The sequence below is a fragment of the Monodelphis domestica genome, chromosome 1 (assembly GCF_027887165.1).
Source record: "Monodelphis domestica isolate mMonDom1 chromosome 1, mMonDom1.pri, whole genome shotgun sequence".
NCBI classification, from domain to species: domain Eukaryota; kingdom Metazoa; phylum Chordata; class Mammalia; order Didelphimorphia; family Didelphidae; genus Monodelphis; species Monodelphis domestica.
In genome coordinates, this window is record NC_077227.1 from 272568977 (window position 1) to 272580067 (window position 11091).

General features: G+C 36.8%; 1 pseudogene; it reads left to right on the forward strand.

Annotated features, from left to right (window-relative positions):
- The window catches only part of LOC130457175 (DNA polymerase delta subunit 2-like), a 70763-nt pseudogene extending 61009 nt beyond the window's left edge, over positions 1 to 9754 (forward strand).
- Positions 9755 to 11091: the final 1337 nt, after the last annotated feature.

Below are 11091 nucleotides of genomic sequence, written 5' to 3' on the forward strand. Positions count from 1 at the left end.
ATCCTAAATTCTATCTTATCCATTAGGGCAAGAAAGAAAGGAAAATCAAGGAGGGGGGGAGGGAGTACAAAAAGGGAGGGAAGGAGAGGGGGGAGGGGAAGGGAGCATAAAAAGGGAGGGACTAGAAAGGGAAGCATCTCAAGGGAGGGGACTAGGGGGACTGACCTAAAGTAAATCACTGGTTCAAAAGGAGAAAGCTAAAGAAGAAAGGTCAGAACTAGGGGAAGACATCAAAATGCCAGCGAATCCACAAATAACAATCATAACTTTGAACGTGAATGGGATGAACTCACCCATAAAACGCAGACAAATAGCAGATTGGATTAGAACACAAAACCCTACCATATGTTGTCTTCAAGAAACACATATGAGACGGGTTGACACTCACAAGGTTAGAATTAAAGGTTGGAGTAAGACCTTTTGGGCCTCAACTGATAGAAAGAAGGCAGGCATTGCAATCATGATATCTGACAAAGCCAAAGTACAAATAGACCTGATCAAAAGGGACAGGGAAGGTAAATATATTCTGCTAAAAGGAAATATAGACAATGAGGAAATATCACTAATCAACATGTATGCACCAAATGGTATAGCATCCAAATTTTTAATAGAGAAACTAGGAGAATTGAAGGAGGAATTAGACAGTAAAACCATATTAGTGGGAGACTTGAACCAACCACTATCAAATTTAGATAAATCAAATCAAAAAATAAATAAGAATGAGGTAAAAGAGGTGAATGAAATCTTAGAAAAATTAGAATTAATAGACATATGGAGAAAAATAAATAGGGACAAAAAAGAATACACCTTCTTTTCAGCACCACATGGCACATTCACAAAAATAGATCATACACTAGGTCATGGAAACATGGCACTTAAATGCAGAAAAGCAGAAATATTAACTGCAGCCTTTTCAGATCACAAGGCAATTAAAATATTGATCGGCAAGGATACATGGAGACCCAAATCAAAAATTAATTGGAAATTAAATAACATGATACTCCAAAATCGGATAGTTAGAGAAGAAATCATAGAAACAATTAACAATTTCGTTGAAGAAAATGACAACGGCGAAACATCCTTTCAAACCTTATGGGATGCAGCCAAGGCAGTACTTAGAGGAAAATTCATATCCCTGAGTGCATATATTAACAAATTAGGGAGGACAGAGACCAAGGAATTGGAAATGCAAATAAAAAAACTTGAGAATGAACAAATTAAAAACCCCCAGAAGAAAACCATACTAGAGATCCTAAAAATTAAGGGAGAAATTAATAAAATAGAAAGTGACAGAACTATTGAGCTAATAAACAAGACTAGAAGCTGGTACTTTGAAAAAACAGACAAAATAGACAAAGTACTGGTTAATTTAATTAAAAAAAATGAAAGAAGAAAGGCAAATTAATAGCATCAAGGATGAAAAGGGGGATCTCACCTCAAATGAAGAGGAAATTAAGGCAATCATTAAAAACTACTTTGCCCAACTATATGGCAATAAATATACCAACCTAGGTGATATGGATGAATATTTACAAAAATATAAATTGCCTAGACTAACAGAAGAAGAAATAGTTTTCTTAAATAATCCCATATCAGAAATTGAAATCCATCAAGCCATCAAAGAACTGCCTAAGAAAAAATCCCCAGGGCCTGATGGATTCACCAGTGAATTCTATCAAACATTCAGAGAACAGTTAACCCCAATATTACACAAACTATTTGACATAATAAGCAAAGAGGGAGTCCTACCAAACTCCTTTTATGACACAAGCATGGTACTAATTCCAAAGCCAGGCAGGCCAAAAACAGAGAAAGAAAACTATAGGCCAATCTCCCTAATGAATATAGATGCAAAAATCTTAAATAGGATACTAGCAAAAATACTCCAGCAAGTGATTAGAAGGGTCATCCACCATGATCAAGTAGGATTCATACCAGGGATGCAGGGCTGGTTCAACATTAGGAAAACTATCCACATAATTGACCACATCAACAAGCAAACCAACAAGAATCACATGATTATCTCAACAGATGCAGAAAAAGCCTTTGATAAAATACAACACCCATTCCTACTAAAAACACTAGAAAGCATAGGAATAGAAGGGTTGTTCCTAAAAATAATAAACAGTATATATCTAAAACCATCAGCTAATATCATCTGCAATGGGGATAAACTAAACCCATTCCCATTAAGATCAGGAGTGAAACAAGGATGCCCATTATCACCTCTATTATTTGACATTGTATTAGAAACACTAGCAGTAGCAATTAGAGAAGAAAAAGAAATTGAAGGCATCAAAATAGGCAAGGAGGAGACCAAATTATCACTCTTTGCAGATGACATGATGGTCTACTTAAAGAATCCTAGAGACTCAACCAAAAAGCTAATTGAAATAATCAACAACTTTAGCAAAGTTGCAGGATACAAAATAAACCCACATAAGTCATCAGCATTTCTATATAATTCCAACACAGCTCAGCAGCAAGAACTAGAAAGAGAAATCCCATTCAAAATTACCCAAGACAAAATAAAATACTTAGGGATCTATCTCCCGAGACAAACACAGGATCTATATGAACACAACTACAAAACACTTTCCACACAACTAAAACTAGACTTGAACAATTGGAAGAACATTAACTGCTCATGGGTAGGACGAGCCAATATAATAAAAATGACCATCCTACCCAAACTCATCTATCTATTTAGTGCCATACCCATGGAACTTCCAAAAATTTTTTTTACTGATTTAGAAAAAAACATAACAAAGTTCATTTGGAAGAACAAAAGATCAAGGATATCCAGGGAATTAATGAAAAAAAACACAAAGGAAGGGGGTCTTGCAGTCCCAGATCTCAGACTATATTATAAAGCAGCGGTCATCAAAACAATTTGGTACTGGCTAAGAGACAGAAAGGAGGATCAGTGGAATAGACTGGGGGCAAGCAACCTCAGCAAGACAGTATATGACAAACCCAAAGATCCCAGCTTTTGGGACAAAAATCCACTATTTCATAAAAACTGTTGGGAAAATTGGAGGACAGTGTGGGAAAGATTAGGCTTAGATCAACACCTCACACCCTACACCAAGATAAATTCAAAATGGATGAACGACTTGAACATAAAGAAGGAAACTATAAGAAAATTAGGCGAACACAGAATAGTATACATGTCAGACCTTTGGGAAGGGAAATACTTCAAAACCAAGCAAGAATTAGAAAGAATTACAAAATGCAAAATAAATAATCTGGATTACATCAAATTAAAAAGTTTTTGTACAAACAAAACCAATGTAACCAAAATCAGAAGGGTAGCAACAAATTGGGAAACAATCTTCATAAAAACCTCTGACAAGGGTTTAATTACTAAAATTTATAAAGAACTAAATCAATTGTACAAAAAATCAAGCCATTCTCCAATTGACAAATGGGCAAGGGACATGAACAGGCAATTCTCAGCCAAAGAAATCAAAACTATTTATAAGCACATGAAAAAGTGCTCTACATCTCTTATAATCAGAGAGATGCAAATCAAAACAACTCTGAGGTATCATCTCACACCTAGCAGATTGGCTAACATGACAGCTATGCAAAGTAATGAATGCTGGAGGGGATGTGGCAAAGTGGGGACATTGATTCATTGCTGGTGGAGTTGTGAATTGATCCAACCATTCTGGAGGGCAATTTGGAACTATGTCCAAAGGGTGATAAAAGACTGTCTGCCCTTTGATCCAGCCATAGCACTGCTGGGCTTGTACCCCAAAGAGATAATGGACAAAAAGACTTGTACAAAAATATTCATAGCTGCGCTCTTTGTGGTGGCCAAAAATTGGAAAATGAGGGGATGCCCTTCAATTGGGGAATGGCTGAACAAATTGTGGTATATGTTGGTGATGGAATACTATTGTGCTAAAAGGAATAATAAAGTGGAGAAGTTCCATGGAGACTGGAACAACCTCCAGGAAGTAATGCAGAGCGAGAGGAGCAGAACCAGGAAAACACTGTACACAGAGACTGATACATTGTGGTACAATCGAAGGTGATGGACTTCTCCATTAGTATCAATGCAATCCCTGAACAATCTGCAGGGATCTAAAAAAAAAATACTACCCACAAGCAGAGGATAAACTGTGGGAGTAAAAACACCGCTGAAAAGCAACTGCTTGACTACAGGGTTGGAGGAGATAAGACTGAGGAGAGACTCTAAATGAACACTATAATGCAAACTCCAACAACAGGGAAATGGGTTCGAGTCAAGAACACATGTGACAACCAGTGGAATCATGCGTCGGCTATGGGAGAGGGAAAGGCGGGGGGGGGGGGGGGGGGGGGAGGGGAGAGGAGGAAAAGAAAACAATCTTTGTTTCTAGTGAATAATGTATGAAAACGACCAAATAAAATAATATTTAAAAAAAAATTAGATTGACAAGTACTTTGTCTATTTTGTTCATTTTTTAAAATACTAGCTTCTAGTCTTATTTATTAGTTTAATTGTTCTTTCACTTTTGATTTTATTAATTTATCCCTTAACTTTTAGGATCTCTAATGTAGTTTTCTTCTGGGGATTTTTAATTTGTTTGCATTCAAGTTTATTGATTTGTATGTCCAATTCATTGACCTCTGCTCTCCCTACTTTATTAATATATGAACTCAACTTTATAAATTTTCTCCTGAGTACTGCTTTGGCTGTATCCCATAGATTTTGAAAGAATGTCTTATCATTGTCATTTTCTTCAATAAAATTATTAATTTTTTCTATGATTTGTTCTCTAAATAACCGATTTTAGAGAATTATATTATTTATTTTCCAATTAATTTTTTTGTCTCTCCATGTACCCTTACTAATTATTATTTTTATTGCATTATGATCTGAAAATGTTGTATTTATTATTTCTGGTTTTCTGCATTTGTTTGCCATTTTTATGACCTAGTACATGGTCAATCTTTGTGAATATACCATGTGCTGATGAAAAGAAGTTGTATTCCTTTTTGTCCCTATTTATTTTTCTCCATATATCTATTAACTCTAATTTTTCTAAGATTTCATTCACATCTTTTACCTCTTTCTTATTTATTTTTTTATTTGATTTATCTAAATTTAATAGTGGTAGATTCAGGTCTCCCACTAGTATAGTTTTACTGTCTATTTCCTCCTTCAATTCTACTAGTTTCTCCTTTAGAAATTTGGTTGGTATAACATTTGGTGCATACAGGTTGATTACTGATATTTCTTCATTGTCTATACTTCCTTTTATCAGGATGTATTTACCTTCCCTATCCCTTTTAATCAGATCTATTTTTACTTTGGCTTAGTCAGATATCATGATTGCAACTCCTTCCTTCTTTCTATCATTTGAGGCCTAATAGGTTTTGCTCCAACCTTTAATTCTAACCTTATGAGTATCTACCTGCTTCAGGTGCATTTCTTGTAAACAGCATAAGGTAGGGTTTTGGATTCTAATCCACTCTCCTATTTGTTTTTGCTTTATGGGTGAGTTTATCCCATTCGTGTTCAAAGTTATGATTGTCACTTGTGTATTCCCCAGCATTTTGATATCCTCTCCTAGTTCTGTCCTTTCTTCTTTTGCTATATCCTTTTAAACAAGTGGTTTACTTTTAATCAATCCCCCTAATCCCCTCCCTTAATATGCTTCCCTTTCTGGCACCTCCCTTTTGTTCCTTTCTTGTTTTTTAGGGTCTCTTAAGTTCCCTCCCCCTTCTCTTTACCTCCCTTTTTTTACTCCCTTCCCCCTAACCACCTTAGTTTTCCCTTCTCACTTTCCCTATAGGATAAATAGAATTCAAGACCCCAATGAATCTAGATGCTCTTCCCTCTCAGAATTTATTACACTGAGAATAAGGTTTAAGTAATGCCTATTAGTACTCTCTTCCACTCCTCATAAAAGTATTCTTCCACTCCCCTTCCCAAGCATGTCTTTATGTGATAAATATTATCCTATTTATTTTATTTCTTCAAGTATCTCTTAGTGCCCTCTTAGATACCCCCTACCTTTTCCTTTTTTTGCATATCATCTTATTACCCCTATCATCTTATCTTTATTACCCCAATCTCTTCCTGTGAATGATTCTTCTAATTACTATAATAGTGAATATAATTTTTGAGAGTTACAAATAACATTTCCCCATGTACTAATACATATAATTTGATCTTATTGTAGCCCTTAAAGAAGAAATTTTGAATAAAAATAAAACATTCTCCCCCTTTCCCTTTCTTTCTTATTTACCTTTTCATGTTTCTCTTGATCTTTTTGTTTGGATATCAGACTTTCCACTTAGTTCTGGTCTTTTCTTTACTAATACTTGGAAATCTTCTATTTTGTTGAATGCCCACACTTTCCCCCTGGAAGTATATAGTCAGTTTTGATGGATAGGTGATCCTTAATTGAAGTCTCAATTCTCTTGCCTTTCTGAATATTATGTTCCAAGTCTTGAGTACCTTTAGTGTAGAAGCTGCCAGGTCTCATGTGATCCTGATTGATGCTCCTTAGTATCTGAATTTTCTCTTTTTGACTTCTTGTAGAATTTTCTCCTTAGCTTGAAAGCTCTGGAATTTGGCAATTACATTCCTGGGAGTTGTCATTTGAGGATTTAGTGTAGAGGGTATTCTATAAACTCTTTCAATGTTTATTTTGCCCTCTTCTACATCATCAGGGCAGTTTTCTTGGATTATTTCTTATAGTATGATATCAAGATTTCTGTTTATTTCTGGCTTTTCAGGTAGACCAATGATTCTCAAATTGCCTCGTCATGATCTGTTTTCTTGATCTGTCATCTTGTCAGTGAAATATTTTATGTTTTCTTCTATTTTGTCAGTCTTTTGACTTTGTTGTATTAATTCTTGTTGTTTTGCAAGATCATTGTCTTCCAGTTGCCTAATTCTGGTCTTTAAAGCCTGGTTTTCCTTTTTAGTTTGGTCTATCCTGCTTTTTGTGGCTTCCAGCTGTTTCTCCAATTGGGAGTTCTTGTCCTTTAAACTGTTATTTTCTCTTTGAACTATTTCCCACTTTTCTTGCCAGAAAGCTTCCATCTTTTTAATAAACTCCAACTTAAATTCTTCAAGAGCTTGTGGACAATTTCCATTTTGGAGGGGAATGTTCTGGTGCATTTATTTGAATTTCCTCTTCTGTTATTTCCTCTGTAGTATGGATTTTTCCTCTGTAAAAAATTTCCAGGGTCAACCCCTTCTTCTTGTTTTTCTTCCTGGAAGGAGGTTATTGTTCCTAGGCACAATTTGCCATCACTGTGTAGGTTATTCCTTCCTTTTAATCAGAAATCTGAGTGAAATGGGCTGGCTTTCTGTGTATGGAGTTAAAAAGCAAGGATTTTGCCTGAGGCAAGCTCTCAAATATCCACAGCTTCTGCTGTTTGTTGCCCTTCTCTGTGCTATCTTCCCGTGAGAGCCCACAGTCTGCATTCTTTATCCTACTGGGGTTTCAGGTATAGCTGCTCTCAGGGTATGTCTTTGGTGGCCTTAGTCAGCTCCCAAGGACCGAGAGGTGCCCCTTACTCACTCTAGAAGTTCCCCTTGCTCATTTGCTGATTCTGGGGCATGCTGGCTCTGACTCTGGCTCTGTAGGTGTGGTATGGGAGGGTAGATCAGCTCACATTTTGGTGGGTGCTTTTTTACCCCCCTATAGTGTGGAAACGCCCAAATCCCACATACCTTCAATGCTGCACCCTACTGTTGAGTCCCTTTATTCTGATGAATTTGGTTTTTTTGGTCTTTTGAGGTAGTCTGTATTGGTGGGTGCTGAGGAGTAGATGAGTCTTGTGTCTAGACTGCTGCCATGTTTACCCAGAAGTTGATATAAGCTTATTTTAACTAAATTGATGCTATTTTTTACTCTTATCTATTTTATTGGAATAAAAGTTCTTCTAAAATAGTGTTGCTCTCTCCTTTCCCATTTTCTTAAAATTTTTATTTGCAGTTAGGAACAAAATATTTTCAAGAATCTCTAGTCTTGTCATTGTAGCTATTCCCTCCATCATAATCTCACTATTAGCACATGTTCATGAAATAAAATGTGAGAAATCATCACTTTTTGACCAAGTCTTTGTGAGTTTCTCTATACAATTAGACTGGTCTTTTTACAACAGATAAGTAGTTCACTATAGGGACTAAATTCAAAATCTTTCCAACTTAGTAGAATGATTAATTATCTTTGGAAATTCTGATTAATTGAAATAATCATGAGAGATAAAGTAGGACTTTAAGCCAAAGCAAAACAGCAGTTGAATTTTATAAACTCAAAAAGTTGGAAGGGAAATTGTCAAGCACCAGTCTCAATAAGAATATCTTTTATATAAGTCAGTCTGATGCATGTGGCTGGCACTCCTAAAGCCATGTTTTCAGAGCAAGCTTCAAATAGGGTCCACACACTTGCTGTAACATCAACTGAGTCCACTTTTCCTCCAGTACTTGTTATGACTTGTGGGAGACAAAGCCCACAGTGAATTATACTAACTTCCCAAACTTACCTTTTGGGGGAGTAAAGCTTTAAGGGGTAGTATGCCCACATATCTGTGCCACCCACCTTATTCATCTGATGCCTCTTCTGGTGAACTGGGCATGATAATATTGGAACAATGAAGTGAGTATAAGGAAGGTCTGTGAACTGCAGCCTGGAGAGAATTGTATGGTTAGACCTCTCTTCATGTGCATGTAGCTACATCCTTCTGTCCTCAGGGAAATCATAATCTCTTGCCCTAACCTCCTTGAAGCAAATGTATTCTCTCATATCCTGTGCTGATTCTGGAAAATGAGTTACAATGCATCAAACTGGAAAGCACTGTTGATATGTTCAAATTGGCAACAGAAATAGTGTTAGGCTTCATGTAGTATGATCCCAAGTTCCCAGTGGAGGATCATTGCATTGCAGACCTGCCACCCCAGGAAACTATAACAATGCCATGATTTTTTGGACAGGATATTTGTGCTACTGATATCTGGGCTAGGCCTGGGTGGATTCAGTGGTGAAAGCCTACTGGGGACCCAGTTAATGGTGGATGTAGTGATGGGACAGCCAGGAGATAAAAGAGAACAGAACAATGACACCCACATCTCTTGTATCATTCTTGTTGATATCTTTGAACACACAGAACAGAGACTCCATTAGTAAGGAGTAAGCCTCCATTAGTGAGGCTAAATATAAGAAATCATAGACAGCTAGCATGGAGGTCATCAAGATGTTGGATGAGATTCTATTATGGCCAAGTGCCCAAGTGCTCATGGATGTGATGCCTGGTGAATTTGACCCAACAAACTACATGCTACCTCAACAGCTACTTCCTCTTTGCATGTTCCCACTAACTACTACTTATTTTGTACTGCAGCTGGTCACCTGTCTCTATCAGGTCGCTATTCCTGGGGATGTGAGGATAGAATATGAGGGAAATTTTCTGCTACAGTAGCCTGGGAGATCATCTGGAGATATTGGAATGAACTCTTCAGGTTGGTTATATCAGCTCCACTGTACCTGACACTCTAGTACATTATTCCTTCTAAAAACAGACCCATTCATCTTCCCTAAGTCCCCTCCATCTACTTTAGTGGAAACACTTCTAAACTTCAACTGCAAAATGTTCAGAGGGCCTGAAAGCACAAACCATCTCACTGGTCACTGTTTCCAAATTCATTACCACCCAGACTGCTTGCCTGGTGAACCATAGAAGCCTGGTTTCTCAGCCCATCAACTTCTCTGGCTTGAGTGTTGAGGAAAATAATACCTCTTAGGAGGCCTGTACATGGTGGCTTGAGCTTGGAAGGTAGAGACAGCAGAAATGGCCTGTGGCTATGATGTTACTTAAGCTAAACCAAGGTTTAAAAGAAGATCTGATATGATACCAGGGGACTCCTATAAAGATTGGGACTGGAGCTAAAAGATTGTAAGGCTTCCTTTATGCCAATGAACCTAGTGGGTGTCAGGATCTTGGCAGCTTGGAACTGCAAATAAAACCTGAAGATTTGTTTCCTGTACAAAAAAAAAAAGAGTATCTCTTCTGTAACAGTGCTTGCCAAAGTGTGGTCTGGAGACCCATTGGAGTCCTTGAGAACTTATCAGGGAGTCAGTGAGTTCAAAATAATACAAATAAACAATACAATACAAAATATATAACAATACAAAGGCATTTAAATATATAATAAATATCTATCATCTATCTATGTATATCTTTGTATTTCTGTATGTATGTATCTATTCCACATGAACAAAAACTTTTTGGAGTCTTCAATTATTATTTTTTTAACTTTTAAAAAAAGTTTATTTATTTAACTAATTTGTTTTAGTCTATTTTTCCATGGTTACATGATTTATCTTCTTTCCCTCCACTCCTGCTAACCCCCTCCCATAGCCAATGAGAAATTCCACTGGATTTTACATGTGTCATTGATCAAGACCTATTTCCATATTATTAACATTTGCACAAGGGTGATCACTTAGAATCTACATCCCCAATCATATCCCCATCGAACCATGTGATCAAACAGTTGTTTTTCTTCTGTGTTTCTACTCCCACAGTTCTTTCTCTGGATGTAGATAGTTTTCTTTCTCCTAAATTCTGGATTATTGTATTGCTGCTAGTAGAAAAGTCCATTACATTCAATTGTACCATAGTGTATTAGACTCTGGGTACAATGTTATCCTGGTTCTGCTCCTTTCACTCTGCATCAATATCTGGAGGTCATTCCTGTTCACATGGAATTCCTCCAGTTCATTGTTTCTTTGAGCACAATAGTATTCCATAACCGACAGATGCCATAATTTATTCTGCTATTCCCCAATTGAAGGGCATTTCCTCATTTTCCAATTTTTTGCCACCACAAAGCAAATGGCTATAAATATTTTTATACAAGCTTTTCCCTTATGCTCTCTTTGGGGTCTAAACATAGCAATGGTATGGCTGGATCAAAGGGCAGACAGTCTTTTAAGGTCCTTTGGGCATAGTTCCAAATTGCCTTCCAGAATGGTTGGATCAATTCACAACTCCAACAGCAATGAATTAATATACCAATTTTGCCCCACCCCCTCCAACATTTATTACTTTCAGTTAGTCTTCAATTATTTTTAAGCA